An 18,984-nucleotide genomic window follows, 5' to 3' on the forward strand; every position below is an offset into this window, starting at 1 on the left:
TATGGGCTGATGTCACAGCCCTGCAGAACAGCCAGGAGGACCTCCACAGACTAGGGAGGACGTCTCCCGCCATCTGCAAATGTGCCATCGAAATGGTAGAGTTACAGTCATTTTCTTGGCAACCCACTCCAGGATTCTTGCCTGGAGAATCCCGTGGACACAGGAGCCTGGTGGGCTATGGTGCATAGGGTCTCAAAGAGTCGGACATGACTGAAGCGACTTAGCCTGCCCGCACAGTCATTTTCTTACACCCACATGTCCAGGTGGATTTCAGCCACCCACCTGTGAAGCCCCTGGGTTTTGTTGCACACACGTGCTGTTCTCCTTCTGTTAGTGACGTGAAGAGAGGTGGAGGGATGGGGAAGCCGCATGTGGTTACTGTACATATGTGTGAAGCAAATGAACTTTAGACTAGTGGGGATTTGTTTAGGGGAGGCAAAATATCCAAAGCTATTTTGAGCACAGCAGGAACATCGTGCTATTTTCCCAGCATTTGGCTGGGTCTCTTCCCAAGCGTTAGGCAAGTGATAAGGGCCCCACAGACTCCAGACCAACCTTCCTAATTTTTTCATCTATACACACTAGGTTCTAGCCAGACTGGACCCTAATATATCCCTCTGAGCTGTTAATCCTCTCCTAGTGGCACTCTTAAGTATGGCTAATTACATAGGAAGTCTATGTGTTCAGGAAAAACTGGTCAGAGTCTCTTTTTGTTTGTTGCGTGCATGTTCAGTTTCATCCGACTCTTTGCGACCCCATGGACTGTAGCCCACCAGGCTCCTCTGTCCATGAGATTTTCCAGGCAAGAACACTGGAGTGGATTGCATTTCCTTCTCCAGGGAGCCTCTTTTAAGCAATTAGATTCATTCACTATGGGCTTCCCTAGTGGCTCAGATGGTAAAGAATCTACCTGCAAGGCAGGAAACCCAGGTTCGATCCCTGGGTTGGGAAGATCCCCGGGAGGAGGAAATGGCAACCCACCCCAGTATTCTTGCCTGGAGAATCCCATGGACAGAGGAGCCTAGTGGGCTACAGTCTATGGGGTCACAAAGAGTTGGACATGACTGAGAGACTAACACTTCTACTTCACTCACTATATGGACTCTAAAGGAATTCACCTGAATTCCTTTAACATATACTTGAAAATTCACATTTCTGGGAGCACGGCAATGAGCAGAGGCCAGTGGACTAGCAATGAGGTTTGAATCCCACCTGGGTACCATAAGGGCTGAGGACAACCAGTTACTGATTAACATGATTTTTTCCCCTCTCTGTTAATGTGTGATATCACAAAAGAACAAAGATAAGCACCATGGAATTCAGAACCATGCCCAATTGTCTGAAGAGAAGGAATCTCACCTATGAGAATGAAAAGCACCATTTTTACCAATATTTTCCACCCACTGAATTTTTCCTAGAGTCTACCAGCTGTGGAAAAGTCCCCATGGACCAAATGGTAAGGGTTACATCAGTTATCATCTGGTGGGAGCTTGTTCTATACGCTATGGAAGATGGGAGGGATACGGCTGGGTTCCAAAGAACCTTCATCGCAATCATGATGCTGAATGCCCAGGTTAGAGGAAAACATCTGATTCCTGATAAATGGAATATTTCCTACCATATCAGTAAACAAAGGACACCACAGTCATCAGAGGTGGTGAGCTGGTGAGCACTGAGGACACAAACTCAGGAGGTGAAAACACAGGATGCTGGCCCCAGAGAGCTGAGGTGAGAATCAAAGAAATGATGTCAGTGAGCCCAGACTGTAGTGTCTTCCCATACATATGAAAGCATTAAATGCCTTAACTTGACATCTAGTTTTCTTTTCAACTCATCATTTGTTCCTACTACCTGCTCTTTGTTGCAAAACTCGTATATATCCTAGTTTCCCCCTCCCAGTCCCCAACGCAGAGCAGTTCTCTCAGGGTTACTTGAGGGGCTGCCTCCCGGGTTTGAAGTCCTAAAAATTCCCACTTAATAAAAACCCAAATGGTGAAGCAGTAAAGAATCTGCCTGCCGGCTTAAGAGGTTCAAGAGACATAAGTTTGATCCCTGGGTCAGGAAGATCGCCTGGAGAAGGAAATGGCAACCCACTCCAGTATTCTTGCCTGGAGAATTCCGTGTACCGAAGAGCCTTGCCGGCTACAGTTCTTGGGGTTGCAAAGAGTCAGATACGACTGATCACAAACACTTCAATGAAACACAACTCAACTTTTAGGTTGTGAATATTTTTTAGTCAACATCCCCTTGAGAATGGGTCTGACACTGGCCTGGGTATATATTCTAACTATGAATAGGAATGCTATGGGCTTATTATTTTTTTACAACTATTTTTAAATGAATTATTTATTTGAATAGGTAATACACACACGGCACAAAATCCACAAGGTATACAGTGAAAGGGTGTGGGGTGACAAACAAGTCTTCCTACCCTTCACCCAGTCACCCTTCCCCAGAGGCAACCACCATTATCAGAGTTTATTTTAGTTCTAAAGAGAGTGAAGGGACTCGACCCTAAATGGAATTAGGAAGCTGTGTAATGTCACAATTAGGACCTGGACTCAGGCAGATTCTGTTCAGAGCCAGGCTGCACCACATCCTGACCCAGAGCCCAGACACCAGCAGGATTTGTCCCCTTGGATTGTTGAGGTAATTAAGTGCGCAAAGCACTGCAGTCTTAGCACAGCCCCCAGCGCGTGTTTACACTCCATAAGCGCTGGCTATTCTAGGCGATCAGGCAGCTGAGCGTGGAGGAGGGTGGAAGGGATGAGTGAGGCACGTTGACTGCTCCCCAGGGATAGCCTTCAGCCCTTGTTACTCTAAGTGTGGTCCCCGGAAATCCCTGGGAGTTTGCTAGAAATTCAGGATCGTACACCCTTCCCCAGACCTGCCCGATGAGAAGCAGCTATCAGATGAGCTCCGCAGGTGATCTGCACACGCGTGACAGTTTGAGAAGCTCTGTCCTACACATGCCCAGGGGCCTTGAGAGAACGGGCTATAGGACCTCTGCCTCTGGGGAGCCAGTGATGCTGTTTCTCCACTTTCAGACAGAAGCCCCTTAGACATCTCAGGATGAAAACTCAGGACAAAAATATGCTTAAGGGAAAAGCCACTTCCCCTCCCACTCCCCAGCTTTCTATTCCACGTTGGACTTCCCAAGCCCGATCACCTGTGACCTCCAGAGTGGCTGGAGTGTGTCCTCTTTTGTCCTGCAGCTTGACAGCAACCCAACAGGGGGCTGGGGGCCGGTGGCATGTTGTTTTCAAAGTGATACAGGAGACGCAGTGGAGCCTGCCCAACAAGCTGCAGGGCTGCCAGGATGCCAGCTGGGGCGCCAAGGTCCTGGCAGTGGGGGGCTGTCTTAGTTAGGGCTTGTCACTAGAAACCAGGTCTGCGTGGGGTGAGGAATGGGAGGCTGGAGGGGCTCAGGGGCTGACAATCGCTGCCGTCTGCCGTGTGTTTCTACACTTAGCTAGGAGTACATGACATACAGGAGGCAGCCCTTGCCTTTAAAATATTATTGCCTGATGAGCTTCCCTAGCGGCTCAGCATAAGGAATCCACCTCCCAATGCAGGAGGTGCGGGTCCAAGCCTTGGGTTGGGAAGACACCCTGGAGAAGGAAATGGCAACCCACTCCAGTATCCTTGCCCGAAGAATCCCACAGACAGAGGACTGGTGGGCTACAGTCCCGGAGTCACAAAAGTGACAGACACGACTGAGTGACTAAACAACAGCAACGAACGATGATGGGGGGCATGTGTCATTAAACATTTCTCAAAACCCATGGAATCTATACCACCAAGGGTCAGCCCTAATGTCAGCTATGGGCTTAGGGTATTAGCAATATGTCAGTGTAAGTTCATTATTGTAACAAACATACCACTCTGGGTGGGGATGTCAGCAGTGGGGGAGGCACCGGGGGTAAATGGGAAATCTCAGTACCTTCCTCTCAATTTTGCTCTGAACCCAAAACTGTTCTATTTTTAGAACTTACAGCTTGGCACTGGATCAGCTGTAGAAGAGAAAAGAAAACCAAGGTTGAGGCATGGGGCAGCATGTTTTTGAAAAATCACAGTTACAACAGAAATAACTTAGAGCTAGGTTGTCCAGTCAAGAAGACTTCAGTTCAGTTCAGTTCAGTCGCTCAGTCGTGTCCGACTCTTTACAACCCCATGGACTGCAGCACGCCAGGCCTCCCTGTCCGTCACCACCTCCTGGAGTTTACTCAAACTCACGTCCACTGAGTCGGTGATGCCATTCAAACATCTTATCCTCTCTCACCCCCTTCTCCTCCTGCCTTCAATCTTTCCTAGCATCAGGGTCTTTTCCAATGAGTCAGTTATTTGCATCAGGTGGCCAAAGTATTGAAGTTTCAGCTTCAGCATCTGTCCTTCCAATGAATATTCAGGATGGATTTCCTTTAGGATGGACTGGTTGGATCTCCTTGCAGTCCAAGGGACTCTCAGGAGTCTTCTCCAACACCACAGTTCAAAAGCATCAATTCTTTGGCACTCAGCTTTCTTTATAGTCCAACTCTCACATCCATACATGACTATTGGAAAAACCATAGCTTTGACTAGACAGATCTTTGTTGGCAAAGTAATGTCTCTGCTTTTTAATGTGCTGTCTAGGTTGGTCATAGCTTTTCTTCCAAGGAGCAAGTGTCTTTTAATTTCATGGCTGCAGTCACCATCTGAAGTGATTTTGGAGCCCAGAAAAATAAAGTCTGACACTGTTTCCCTATCTATTTGCCATGAAGTGATTGGACCAGATGCCGTGATCATAGTTTTCTGAATGTTGAGGTTTTTTTTAATTTATTTATTTTAATTGGAGGTTAATTACTTTACAATATTGTAGTGTTTTTTACCATATATTGACATGAATCAGCCATGGGTGTTCATGTGTTCCCCATCCTGAACCCCCCTCCCACCTGTCTCCCCATCCCATCCCTCAGGATCATCCCAATTTTAAGCCAACTTTTTCACTCTCCTCTTTCACTTTCATCAAGAGGCTCTTTAGTTCTTCTTCACTTTCTGCCATAAAGGTGGTATCATCTGCATATCTGAGGTTATTGGTATTTCTCCTGGCAATCTTGGTTCCAACTTGTGCTTCATCCAGCCTGGCATTTTGCATGAAGTACTCTGCATATAAGTTAAATAAGCAAGGTGACAATATACAGCCTTGAGATACTCCTTTCCTGATTTGGAACCAGTCTGTTGTTCCATGTCCAGTTCCAACTGTTGCTTCCTGACCTGCATAATTTCTCAAGAGGCAGGTCAGGTGGTCTGGTATTCCCATCTCTTTCAGAATTTTCCACAGTTTGTTGTGGTCCACACAATCAAAGGCTTTGTCATAGTCAATAAAGCAGAAGTAGATATTTTTCTGAAATTCTCTTGCTTTTTTGATGATCCAGTGGATGTTGGCAATTTGATCTCTGGTTCCTCTGCCTTTTCTAAAACCAGCTTGAACATCTGGAAGTTCACAGTTCACATGTGGTTGAAGCCTGGCTTGGAGAATTTTAAACATTACTTTACTAGCATGTGAGATGAGTGCAATTGTGCAGTAGTTCGAGCATTCTTTGGCATTGCCTTTCTTTGGGATTGAAATGAAAACTGACCTTTTCCAGTCCTGTGGCCACTGCTTAGTTTTCCAAATTTGCTGGCATATTGAGTGCAGCACTTTCACAGTATCATCTTTTAGGATTTGAAATAGCTCAACTGGAATTCCATCACCTCCACTAGCTTTGTTCATAGTGATGCTTTCTAAGGCCCACTTGACTTCACATTCCAGGATGTCTGGCTCTAGGTGAGTGATCACACCATCATGATTATCTGGGTCGTGAAGATCTTTTTTGTACAGTTCTTCTGTGTATTCTTGCCACCTCTTCTTAATATCTTCTGAATTAAGAAGATATTGGTATGGTTAGGTCCATACCATTTCTGTCTTTATTGAGCCCATCTTTGCATGAAATGTTCCCTTGGTATCTCTAATTTGCTTGAAAAGATCTCTAGCCTTTCCCATTCTATTGTTTTCCTCTATTTCTTTGCATTGATCACTGAGGAAGGCTTTCTTATCTCTCCTTGCTATTCTTTGGAACTCTGAATTCAAATGGGTATATCTTTCCTTCTCTCCTTTGCCTTTTGCTTCTCTTCTATTCACAGCTATTTGTAAGGCGTCCTCAAACAACCATTTTGCCTTTTTGCATTTCTTTTTCTTGGGGATGGTCGTGATCCCTGCCTCCTGTACAAAGTCACGAACCTCCATCCATGGTTCTTCAGGCACTCTATCAGATCTAATCCCTTGAATCTATTTGTCACTTCCACTGTATAATCGTAAGGGATTTGATTTAGGTCATACCTGAATGGTCTAGTGGTTTTCCCTACTTTCTTCAATTTAAGTCTGAATTTGGCAATAAGGACTTCAGCCCTATGTAACTAGGGAGCACTTGAAATGTGCGTGGTGCCACTGAGGGACTGAATTTAAATTTTTATTCAGTTAATTTGTTAACACATGTAAAAATGTTTAAATGATGCATGACTCCATTAGGAAAAAATTTAAGTGGGTTCAGAACCATCTGGGTTATGTGAGTCTACTCTTTCAACCATTAATTTCATGAAATCTCGATACAGATCAAGTGTTTCCAATGAAGAGTATCCAAATTGGGTATAAAATACACACCCGATTTTGAAGACTTATTATCAAAAAAAGTAAGGTATTTCATTAACAACTTTCATATGGTTTGTAAATTGAGATAGTATTTTGGTTACACTGAGTTAATAATATACGATATTAAAGTTTATTTCACCTGTGTCTTTAAACTTTTAAAACATGTGGTTTCCAAAAAAAATTTTTTAATTACATTTCTGGCTTACCCACAAATACTACTGGTGGGAATGGAAAATGGTGCAGCTGCTTTGAAAACCAGTGTGGTGTTTCCTCAAAATGCTAGACATAGTTACCCAGCAAGTCTACTTTCAGCTATTTACCCAAGAGAACTGAAAACATATGTCCATACAAAAACGTCTATACAAATGTTCATAGCAGCATTACCCATAATAACTACAAAGTGGAAACAGTCCAAATGCCTATCAGCTGATGAATGGACAAAAATAAGTGTGGTGGATTCATATAATGTAATATTACTCAGCCATGAAAAGAAACGAAGTACTGAGAAATGCTCTAACAATGGATGACCCTTAAGAACATCATGCCAAGTGAAAAAGGTAGACCAAAACCCCACCTATTGTATGATTCCATTTAGAGGAGACATCAGAGTGATTGTGGTTCAGTTTTAGACCACCACAATAAAGCAAGTCGTATCAATTTTTGCTTTCCAGTGCACATAAAGGTTATGTTTACACTATTAACTGGGCAATAATATTATATCTTAAAAAAATGCACATACGACAGTTAAAAAAAAAACTTCATTGCTAAAAAACGCCAACCATCATCTAAGCCTTCTGGAGTCATAGTATAAACAACAAAGATCCCTGATGACAGATCACCGTAAAAAAGGTAATAACGATGAAAATGTCTGGAACATTGTAAGAATTGCCAAAATGCGGCACAGAGACATAAAGGGAGCAACTGCTATTGAGGAAATCGTGTTAACAGACTGCATGATGCTAGGCTGCCACAAACCTTCAATTTTTCAAAATAAAATGCAGTGTCTGCAAAACACAATAAAGGGAATAATAAAAGAAGGTTCACCTGTATATGAAATGTCCAGAATAGGCAAAGGTATAGAGACAGAAATGAGAGTTTGCAGGGGACAGGGGACAGGAGAGTAGGAAGTGGTACAGGGTTTCTTTGGGGAACAGCAAAAGTATTCTGGAGCTAAATAGAGGAAATGGGGGCACAGCTTGTGAATATACTTGTCACATATGTGGCTTGCATGAAATCTCTGTTGGACAGCGCTGATTTAAATGAAATTGGGGACTTCCCTGGTGGTCTAGTGGCTAGGACACCACAATCCCAATGCAGGGGGCCCGGGTTCGACTCCTGGTCAGGATACTAGAGCTCACATGCCACAACTAAGGATCCAGTGCAGCCAAATAAATAAAATCTTACAAAGATAAATGAAATGACAGCTTCTCGGGAGGAATCAGAAGATTGGGATTGGCATATTTACACTATTGATACTGTGTATAAAATATATAATGAGAACCTACTGTAGAGTACAGGGAACTCTACTCAATGCTCTGGGGTGAACTACATGGGGAGGAAATCCAAAAAAGAGGGGATATATGTGTATAAATATAGCTGATTCACTTTGCTCTACAGTAGAAACCTAACACTGTAAAGCAACTATACTCCAACAAAACTTTAAAAAAATAAAATAAATGAAATAACAGCTTCTTTCCCAGCTGTCACTAGTGAGGGGACAGAATTTACCCAGCACTAATCAACACATGGAGTGAGTTTTTTACACCCCGCCCTACCCCCCAGGGGATATTTGGCACTGTCTAGAGACATTCTTGGCTGCTAACTGGGGTAGAGATGACCAGTAGAGATTGCTACTGGCCAGAGATGCTGCTAAAGACATTCTGCAATGCATGTGTGGCTGCCCGGGATAAAGAATTATCCAAATGCCAGTAGCATCGAGTTGGAAAACTAGGCACCAGTGGCCGCTGAGAGTTCCCCGGCCTCTCGGACTACCTTGAGGTCAAAAGGCATGTTCCGGGCATGATCTTCCCAGGATGCTTTCTCCTGGAGTCCAGCCACTTCACAGGCATTCTCAGGCCAGAAGTTCCTCTGGACACCAGTATGGACATGGAGCCATTTGAGGCACCCTAATTCTCCAGTGGATTAGCTGTGGAGTCCATGACTCTGTCCTTTCTCCCTGAGGCTTCCTGAATTCCAAAATGTTATGTGCGTACTAAGTTGCTTCAGGCGTATCCGACTCTGTGCGACCCCATGGACTGTAGCCCGTCAGGCTCCTCTGTCCATGGGATTCTCCAGGCGAGAAGACTGGAGCGGGTTGCCATTTCCTCCTTCAGGGGATCTTCCCGACCCAGGGATTGAACCTGCATCTCCTGCATCTCCTGCATTGCAGGCAGACTCTTTACTGCTGAATAACTGGGGAAACCCTCCAAAGTGTTATACTTTATTTTTATTTTATTATTATTATTTTAGCCATGCAGCTTACAGGATCTTAGTTCCTCAACCACAGATCGAACCCTGGCCCCCCGCACGGGGAGCACCAAGTCCTAACCACTGGACTGCCAGGGAAGTCCCAACACACTTACTTTAAATGAAGCTGGCCTCTCCTTGTTTTCTCTCCCTCGGCAGCTTTCTAAGCCAAAGACAACTAGAATTTGCAAAGTCTGTGTCATAAATGGGCTCCTTCTCGGATATCTGAAGTGAAAATCTGAAGAAGAATATCCTGACTCGCTTGGAGGTACTTTATTTTAAAATTATCCTTTCTGTCTGCATTAGTTTCTTATGGTTGCTTTAACTACCACAAACTAAAGTCACTTCAAATGACACAGAATTTATTATCTTACAGTTCTGAAAGTCAAACATGAATCTCACTGGGCTAAAACCATGGTGTTGGCAGGGCTGCATTCCTTCTGGAAGCTCCAGAGGAAAAACTCTGCCTTTTCCAGCTTTTAGAGGTTTGCCTGTTTTCCTTGACTCGCAGCCCCTTCCTCAGTCTTCCAAGCCAGCAGGATGGCATCTCCAAACTCTCTCTGACTCTCCTCCCTCCGTCATTCACTTAGAAGGACTTTTGTGATTACATGTGGACCCCTGGGAAGTCCAGGGTGGTCTGTCATATGTATGTGCAAAGGGCACACACTCTTCTGGGTTGGTTTGGAGGGATCAATCTACACTATGCCTTTGGCGCTCTATGTTATGCTTTGAGATGCCCGCATTTATTGAGCTGTTTCGGAATAAGTCTTTCCTTAGACAAACAATTCTGGGAAACACATTATGGTCCATGTCTCCCTGAGTCTGTGTGCAGGCTCTTCTCGAGAGTAGATACGGAAAAGTGACACGCCTGCCCTTTTTCATGTTAAAAGATATCCTCCGATTACATTCTCTCTGGCCATGAACACATTTCTCCACAATCTCAGTAAGTTGATGTTATCATCTTTTAATTTTTTTGTCTATCTGGATGAAAATGTATTTTTTTTAGTTTATTTTGTATTTTTTAACTTTACAATATTGTATTTGTTTTGCCATACATTGACATGAATCCACCATGGGTGTACATGTTTTCCCCTTCCAGAACCCCCCTTCCATCTCCCTCCCCATCCCATCCCTCCAGGTCATCCTGGTGCACCAGCCCCGAGCACCCTGTATCATGCGTTGAACCTGGACTGGCGATTCGTTTCACATGTGATAATTTACATGCTTCAATGCCATTCTCCCATATCATCCTGCCCTTGCCCTCTCCCATAGAGTCCATAATACTGTTCTATTTATCTGTGTCTCTTTTGATTTTTAAATTTTATATTTTCCTAGTTACTCACAAGGTTGTACAACTTCTCATATGTTTGTGAGTGAAGGTTGCTCAGTCGTGTCCGACTCCTTGCCACCCCATGGACATCCATGGAATTCTCCGAGCCAGAATACTAGAGTGGGTTGCCATGCCCTCCCCAGGGGATCTTCCCAACCCAGGGATTGAACCCAGGTCTCCCACACTGCAGGTGGATTCTTTACCAGCTGAGCCACAAGGGAAGCCCAAGAATACTGGAGTGGGTAGCCTATCCATTCTCCAGCAGATCTTCCCAACCCAGGAATTGAACCGAGTCTCCTGCATTGCAGCCAGATTCTTTACCAACTGAGATAGTAACCTTTTATATTCCCTCTTCTATGAACTTCATATTTATTTACTTTTACCTATTTTAAATTCAGTTTTTAAGGGTATTTTTATTATCTGTTTTTATATACCTTGAAAATTAATATCTGTCTATGATATATATGTTCTACATATGTTTCCAAGTGTATTACTTTCATTTAATTTGATTTACAATATTTTTTGTTATATAAAATTTTTCATTTTTGTCATATGAAATTTGAAATAATCAAAACTATCATGTTTTCTTTGTTGTTGATGTTCTTTACATTCCCAAATCTTATGGCTTTCAAGGTCATAAGAATAGTTTCCAATACTTTTTTCAGTAGTTTGGATTTTTTATATTTAACTCAGGAATCCATTTAGTGTTTGTTTGCGGTCCACTGGTCTTATTTTTTTCTCCACACAGATGGCTAATTGTGTCTGCTTTAAAGATTTTGCTTCCTTCCTGAAACATGACAGTTTATTTCTATCATAAACCAAATTCCAATATATTCTTAGGTCTCATTCTGTTTTCTCCACTCAATCTGGTTTATTTACTTATCTGTTTGGGGCTGTTGTTGTTTAGTCACTAAGTCATGTCCAGCTCTTTTGCAACCCCGTGGACTGTAGTCCGCCAGGCTCCTCTGTCCATGGGATTCTCCAGGCAAGAATACTGGAGTGGGTTGTCATTTCCTCTTCCAGGGGATCTTCCTGACCCAGGGATTGAACCCATGTCTCCTGCATTGGCAAGCAGACTGTTTACCACTGAGCCACCAGGAAAGCCCTGGTTTGGGGCTACTACCACACTGTTTTGTTACCTTAGCTTTAGTGTTCATATTGATAGATGGTTGGTTAACCCATTTCAGTAAAGCAAGTTCATTTTCAGTCATTGCAAAAAAAGACCAATAACGCATGTCTCAGGCACTCAGCTCCCACTCAAGGCAGCGATGAGAGATTTACTACCAGACGAAAACCCACCCTCGAAGCCAAAGGACCCTCCTCTCCCAGCCTCCACTGCTGCCATCCAAATTCTTGTCCCAGCACCACGCCTCAAAATAAAACTCAGCTGTAGATGGCACACCTGTTTTGGATTTAGTTTCAATAAATCAGGGTCTGTATTTATTTCAGTGGCCGGACAGGTGAAGCCCAAGCTGCATTTATAGCAAGCCAACTAGAAAGCAGAAGAAAATCCAGATCATGAAGCTCTTTCCTCTTAGGGTGAAGGGGTTACTGCTGACAAGGCCTAAACTTCCTGTTGTTTCAAACTCCTGTGATTCTTTACAGAAATGCCTCAAGTTGTAGCAGTCACACGAGGTCTCAGTCTGATTTACCCATGGCTTAAAACCTTTTGCTCATGAGAGTCACCTAGAGAGCTTATTAAAGGTACGGATACTGAAACTCTGGGGTAAAATTCAGAGCTCTTTAAACACGCACCTGAACACATCCTTGGCGATCCAATGGTTAAGACTTGGCCTTCCAAAGAAGGGTGTGTGGGTTCGATCCCTGATTGGGGAGCTAAAATCCTACGTGCCTCGTAGCCAAAAATCCAAAACATAAAACAGAAGCCATATCGTAACAAAGTCAATAAAGACTTTAAAAATGGTCCGCATTAAAAAAAAAAACCTTAAAAAAAAAAATTCACCTTAGCAGGTGATTACAGCACAGATCATCCAGGCTCTCACATGGATGCAGTACCCTGAGGACTCAGAGCCCCAACTTTGGGGTGCGGGGATGTCTCTGTGTTACAACACGTGTTCTGTAATAAGGTAGCCTGATGCATTCATGGGCGTGTGTTGGTTCATGGACAATTTTGCCTAGGCTAAAGGCACGGCAACCCACTCCAGTCTTCTTGCCTAGAGAATCCCATGGACAGAGGAGCCTGGCGGGCTACTCGCAAAGAGTCAGACACAACTGAAGCAACGTAGCAGCCGCAGCAAGGACCCCTGAATAGCGAAGTAAATCACAGCAACTTGAGCGGGAAACGGAATAGCTATTAACTAAGCTTTTGCCTTGGCAGCAGGCACCCTTTCTGGTTGTATTTTAATAAAATTAAAAGTGTGGCCTAGGGGGACAGAGGAGGGGACTGAGAAGTTGGGGTTGGGAGACGCAAACTACTTCATACGGAATGGATAAACAAGGTCATATTGTACAGCACCGGGAACTATATTCAGTATCTTGAGATAAACCATAATGGAAAAGAATATAATAAAGAATCTATCTATTTATATATAACTTATTCATTTTGCTGTAGAGTAGAAATTAACACAACATTGCAAATCAACTATGCGTCATGCTAAGTTGCCTCAGTCATGTCCGACTCTATGCGACCCCATGGACTGTAGCCCACCAGGCTCCTCTGTCCATGGGATTCTCCAGGCAAGAATACTGGAGTGGGTTGCCATGCCCTCCTCCAGGGGATCTTGCTGACCTAGGGGTCGAACTTGCAACTTTTATGTCTCCTGTATTGACAGGGGGGTTCTTTACCCCTAGCACCAACTTATACTCTAATTTAAAAAATAAATAAAATTTGAAAAAAAAAGAAATCTGCCCAGCGTTCCTCCCTCCTAAGAGGTGCGCTCCAGGCCTGGGCATCTGAAGGCAGGTGGCGCCTCCCAGGCCCAGCTTCACAGACAGCGCCACAGAGATCCACTGTTGGCTTCCCGTCTCAGCTTCCAGCTGCTCTCACTAAGGGCTGCCGGCACGTCCACCCGGGGCCCTTGTGAACGTGTGACCTCTGCTGTGGCTGCCATTGGCCAACCTGAGCCACCTCCCTGGGTGGTCCACGTGAACTTCTTGGGTCTGCTTTTTGCTTTTGTCTCTAGTTTTCAAATGGCCTGTTTCTGAAGTAACCTGCAGGGAGTACTATTTTCCCCAATGGCATTCTACTCCCCAAGGGCCTTACAACCACCAAAATTGGGATCTCTGGGGGAGGGACTTAGGCATCTGTATATTTACAGCTAAGATTCTCGACCTCAGAGATACAGAGAATCACCTGGGAGCTTTTAAAACCCTCAGTTCCCAAGCTACACTGCAGACAAATCACATCAGAATCTTGGGGTGGTGGGGAGCCGGGGGTGGTACTCAGATATCAGATGGTTTAAGGTCCACAGGGATGAGACCCATTGCCTTAGGGTCTTTTCTAACCTGGGAAAGATCTCTCCTTGCAGACCAAGACTTTTGGAACTTTAGCGTGCGTATGAATTTCCAAGAATTGGGTTAAAATCATAGATTCTGATTCAGCAAGACTGGGGCGGGGCTTAAGATTCTACATTCTGACAAACGGGTCTGCAGACCACACAGTGAGTAGCAAGGCTGTAGGTACTTAGGAGCGTCCGTGGATTATTAACAAAGACTGATTCCAAGGCCTGCGGCGAGCCACAATCTTGTAGGTCTGGGATGGTAATGGTTTTTGGCAGAAGGGGCACAGTGGGCTTTGTGATCAAAAACAAAACAAACATTTGTGTGACTCCCTGGGTCAGCCATGGAGTGGTGCTGACAAGAGGTGTGACGGCCATGTGCTGAGATATGAGTGATTATAAGCTTCTGTCCTTCCCATCATCAGCAGAGAGATCTGGCTTATCCTTCTTCCTGAGTCAGAGTTAATAGTTGTTGTTTGGGGAAGGGGGGCACATTTTATTATGTAACTGAATTCAAATCTCAGATTGTTCTGTCCCAGATATGAAAACCACATGGCAGGAAAGTTTAGATGATCTGCTTATATTTTCTCTCTGCTTAAAAAAAAAAACTCACTGGAGACCTACTACCTGCCCTGCCACTGGGTGGCCGCTCACGTGTCAAGCTGCCGTATAGTATGTAACTACACGGCCTGCCTAAATACTTGACTGAACTTAGATGAAGGTGAAGTTTCTTATCACATTTATTACATGAGCCAACACAAGTGATTCCCAGGTGGCGCTAGTGGTAAAGAACCTGCTCACCGATGCAGCAGATGTAAGAGACTAGGGTTCAATCCCTGGGTTGGGTAGATCCCCTGGAGGAAGGCATGGCAACCCACTCCAGTATTCTTGCCATGAGAATCCCATGGACAGAGGAGCCTGGTGGGCTAAAATCCATAGGCTTGCAAAAGAGTTGGACATGACTTAAGTGCCTTAGCATGCATGCACACAAGTGACACATTTCTGTAGATCTTAATACACGTACACATACACACACACAAGTATAAGTAAAAAGGGAAAATCTGAACAAGATCAGCAGATGGCATCAATGCATCTTGGTTGTGAAAATTATACCAGAGTTTTGCCAAATGTTAGCCTCAGGGGAAGCTGGCCACAGTGTGTAGTGGTCTCTCTGTCTTATTTATTACACCTATGCATGTACAATTATTAAAAATTTCAATTAAGAAAAAGCATAAAGCATCTTGTAGCCAACCCTTAATGTTTTTAATATGGGGAGGAAGGACATAAGTATTAAGAAGATAAATAACAGAACAAAAAAATGATAGTACTTATTAAATGTTAACTGCATAACAGGTACTGTGCCAAGCCTTTTACATGCATGGCTCTATCGTTTCTTTTAATATTTACTTATTTATTTGGCTGTGCCAGGCCTTAGTTGCGGGGTCTAGTTCCCTGACCAGGGGTAGGAACGGTCCCCTGCACTGTGAGCATGGCATCCAGGCCACTAGACCCCCAGGGAAGTCCCTATGGGCAAAGCTTTAATTTGCACAGCGCTCTGTGAGGTGGTGGCTATTATTATTACTGTTGCTATTATTGCTATCATTTTGTTTCAGATGAGGAACCTGGGGCTGGGAGAGCTTAACTAGTTTTTCCCAGGTCACATAGTCAGGAACCAAACGTGGGTCCAGAGCCCACTACACTATGCAAAGAATGCAGACAAGAATGTTGTTTCTCTGGAAGGAGAAATCACAGTTACAGACGAGGAATGTGCTTCAGGGAAGTGCAATTTGAAGGAGCCTGCACCTTGGCCTTGAAGGACCAGGTGAACTGAGCTGGCAACAAGCCAACTGAGCGCGCTCCAGACCAGAAGGTGGAAGAAAACACACCCTGTATGAGAAACTGCCTCCTTTTCCAGACCAGGAAACCAGTGTGCGTGTCTGCTTCGCCTCTCAGAGGTATACACATAATTTTGGAAGGCCCTGAATGCTTGGGGATATGGTGAGATCTTCCCGAATTTAGTTAGCAGTGAGTGAGAGCTGATAAGACACCGATAAGGCCAAGGTTGTATCTGAATCACCGGCATTTGCAAGGGAAGCCAAGTGCAAGGTGTGGACGGCTTGGCATAAACCAGTCAATTCCCAATGATGGGGCTTCCCTGATGGCTCAGCGGGTAAAGAATCCTCCTGTAATGCAGGAGACACAGGAGACGTGGGTTCAATCCCTGGGTTGGGAAGATCCCCTGGAGTAGGAAAATGGCAACCCACTCCAGCATCCTTGTCTGAAAAGCCCCGTGGCTAAAGGAGCCTGGCGGGCTACAGCACAAAAGGTCACAGGGTTGGACATAACTGAGCAGCTAAGCACAGCATGAATCTACCCCCAGGGCCAGCAGGGCAGTGGGCAGCGACTTCCTGGTGGAAGGCTGGTATGTGAAGGGAATTGAAGAATGTACTTAGGACAATGAAGACCACAAAGAAGTTGAGATCAGTGATTATTAGAATCATATCTGACAATACCTGGAATTCACGGCAAAAGCAATTCTAAGAGGAAAGTTTACAGCAATACCATCTTACCTCAGGAAACAAAAATCTCAAATAAACAACCTAAACTTAAACCTAAAGCAACTAGAGGAAGAAGACCAAACAAAATCTAAAGTTAGTAGAAGGAAAGAAATCATAAAGATCAGAGCCGAAATACACGAAACAGAGAGGAAGACAACAGTAGCAAAGATCAGTCAAATTAAAGACCGGTTCTTTGAGAAGAATAAACAAAATTGATAGACCTCTAGCCAGACTCATTAAGAAAAAAAAGATAGCGGACTCAATCTAGTAACCTAGTACCGTATAGCTACTTACTCATTCAGTTATTGAATGTATATTATATGAGTAGTACTATTCCAAGGACTTGGGACATATCACTGAATGAAACGGTGACCAGCCTGCCTACCATCACGGAGCTCACCTTCTAAGCTTAGTGCTATATCCTGGTCAGGAAGATCCTTAATTATCAAAACCTAAGAATACATTTCCATGCTGTATACTTGAGATCCCATCTCTTTAGAGAAATGCAAATCTCTCTGAGGTGAGGCTGGGCAACTCTGCAGAAGGACAGACACAGCACTTCTGATTTAAGAGCAAGGATGATCTTACCCCAGTGTGGCCACAGGGAAACTTAAGAGGGGCAGACTGGCAGGCCTTGATCTGAGCTGGAGCGAGAAAGCAAGATCAGAACCAAGGTGAAGGATTGGCAGTGAGATCCTTGAAGATGATTCAAGCTAGCCTGGGGTACCCTCTCTGTCTTCCACTCCCAAACTGGGATTAATTTAGGAATCTTCCATAAATGTAGACACTGGGGGCTTTCCAATCTTAGCCTGGGCAAGTCCTGCTCCAAGGCAGATCAGAACAAGATGGCCTTGCTTTGTAAGAGTGGGAAAGGAAGACAGGAAATAAGGACTCCTGGAGATGGTTTAGTTTACATGTCAGCCTTGTTGCTGTAACATAGAATTAGAGATAAGGAATTTTTCTCAGAAGCCAAAAACAATACGCAGATGAAGAGAACATCCTAAAAGATAAGATGCTGGTGCTGTTTCTACTGCTGGTCACCTTACAGGTAAGTGAATCAGGCAAGAGTCGAGAGTGGGCAAATTTACTAATATTACCTTCAACCAGGAATTTTTAGCCATTTCAAATTTTAAGTTCTCACGAGCCTCAGATGTCTCAGGATAAATATTTTAAATGTCTTTTGACTTAGTTATGGGAGGATTCACCCCTATAACTTGGGCTTTTTTTTTTTTTAGCAATCTTATAAAAAGTTTGATTTGGTTTTCAGTGAACCTCTAATGCTTTTGTATCACATTTGCAATATTTAGCCATTTGATATAAATCTGGCTATGTTGTGTACATGTGTAAGAAACACAGACATCTCCTACAATTAGGGAGTAACTTTTTGCATGGGTAAAAGAAATCTGTGCTCACTATGCCACTATCCCTGTGGCATAATTTTCCTGCTTTAGTCAAAATTTTTCTGCAGCACAGAAATGTTTTTGAATATATAGCTTCTACTCATGTTGACCCTTGAGTGAGAGACTGGCTCTGCTACTGAGAACAGCAAAGAGAGAAATAGTCCCTCCACCTGCAGGGTGCAGGCTATCTAAAAAGTCATGTTCATGCTTCTGAGATCATTGCCTTGGTCATGCCTTTAAACACAGATGGGACCTTGAGTTGAGCACTTGCAAGGTGGGTGTGCATCCATGAATGTGTGAGTGTGTAAGCAGGAGTGCCCTAAGAAGTTCAATAGAGACAACAGGGTCCCAGAGACAGCCCGTTTTATTTCACTTCATTGCCGGGAAAAAAAGAGCTTTCTGGTCCCCAGAGTTCTCCATCTCAGAATTCAGCTTAGGGCACAAGCTGAGGATGAGAGAGGGGGCTCCTTCCTTCAGGGCCTCTCTACTCTGGGCAGTGAGGGAGCTAGGGATTGCTTTCCATAGCAATGGGTCTAAAACTAACCTTGTCAATAGCCCCTTCCCCTCCACTTACTTTTTGGGGGCCACTTGGCCACACCTCCCCCTTCACACACAGCCCTTAATAATTAAAATAATTTGCCCAATGAAATGCTCAATGTGGATGCTAAACAATTGTGAAAAGGCACCTAGCTGAGCAAGGCAGAATAGTTTATGAGTAGAAAAGAAAATGCTGTGTCTACTGACATGGGAAAATTAACACTGCAACTTAATTTTGTATTACTATTTGGTCAAAATACCTCCTTAAATTTATCTTGGGTGTGAGTCTGTGGTCACTGGTGTGTTAAACAACCACATAGAGTAAAGCTGGCACTCCTGCAAAAGAATAAATGTGGCCCTTACATGGCTGATTTGGCCTGTGGAACAGAATAATCTGATCAGGAAAAAAACTACCTCACATCTGGAGATTTTTTCAGATTGGCTATTTTATGACTGGGCCTTTAGAAATCATCAATGCATTAAATTTTTACTTTTTCCCAAAGTGAATTCAATAACTGAATGCACTTGGGAATATTTAGTTTTCTTTGAAGTGTTATCTAGTCTTCTG

General features: G+C 43.9%; 1 protein-coding gene and 3 long non-coding RNA genes across 8 annotated transcripts in view; 2 read left to right on the plus strand and 2 right to left on the minus strand.

Moving 5' to 3' along the window:
- ALPK2 (alpha kinase 2) overlaps positions 1-18,984 on the minus strand; it is a 126,181-nt gene that overhangs the window by 58,381 nt on the left and 48,816 nt on the right. The window lies entirely within an intron of this gene.
- LOC145534757 (uncharacterized) lies at positions 2,585-11,569 on the plus strand. The gene is made up of 2 exons (XR_014074953.1): positions 2,585-2,649; positions 9,293-11,569. It is a non-coding gene; the product is annotated as an uncharacterized LOC145534757 (long non-coding RNA).
- Positions 10,453-14,692, minus strand: LOC145534758 (uncharacterized). Its single transcript, XR_014074954.1, has 2 exons — positions 13,171-14,692; positions 10,453-11,457 (listed from the first exon to the last, which is right to left on the minus strand). It is a non-coding gene; the product is annotated as an uncharacterized LOC145534758 (long non-coding RNA).
- The window catches only part of LOC145534755 (uncharacterized), a 37,547-nt gene continuing 35,879 nt past the window's right edge, over positions 17,317-18,984 (plus strand). Inside the window, exon 1 of the long non-coding RNA XR_014074951.1 lies at positions 17,317-17,527. This is a non-coding gene — a long non-coding RNA (uncharacterized LOC145534755). The remainder of the gene's footprint in view (positions 17,528-18,984) is intronic.

This window comes from Giraffa tippelskirchi, chromosome 14 (genome assembly GCF_054371585.1).
Source record: "Giraffa tippelskirchi isolate mGirTip1 chromosome 14, T2T-mGirTip1v1.2.pri, whole genome shotgun sequence".
Lineage (NCBI taxonomy): Eukaryota > Metazoa > Chordata > Mammalia > Artiodactyla > Giraffidae > Giraffa > Giraffa tippelskirchi.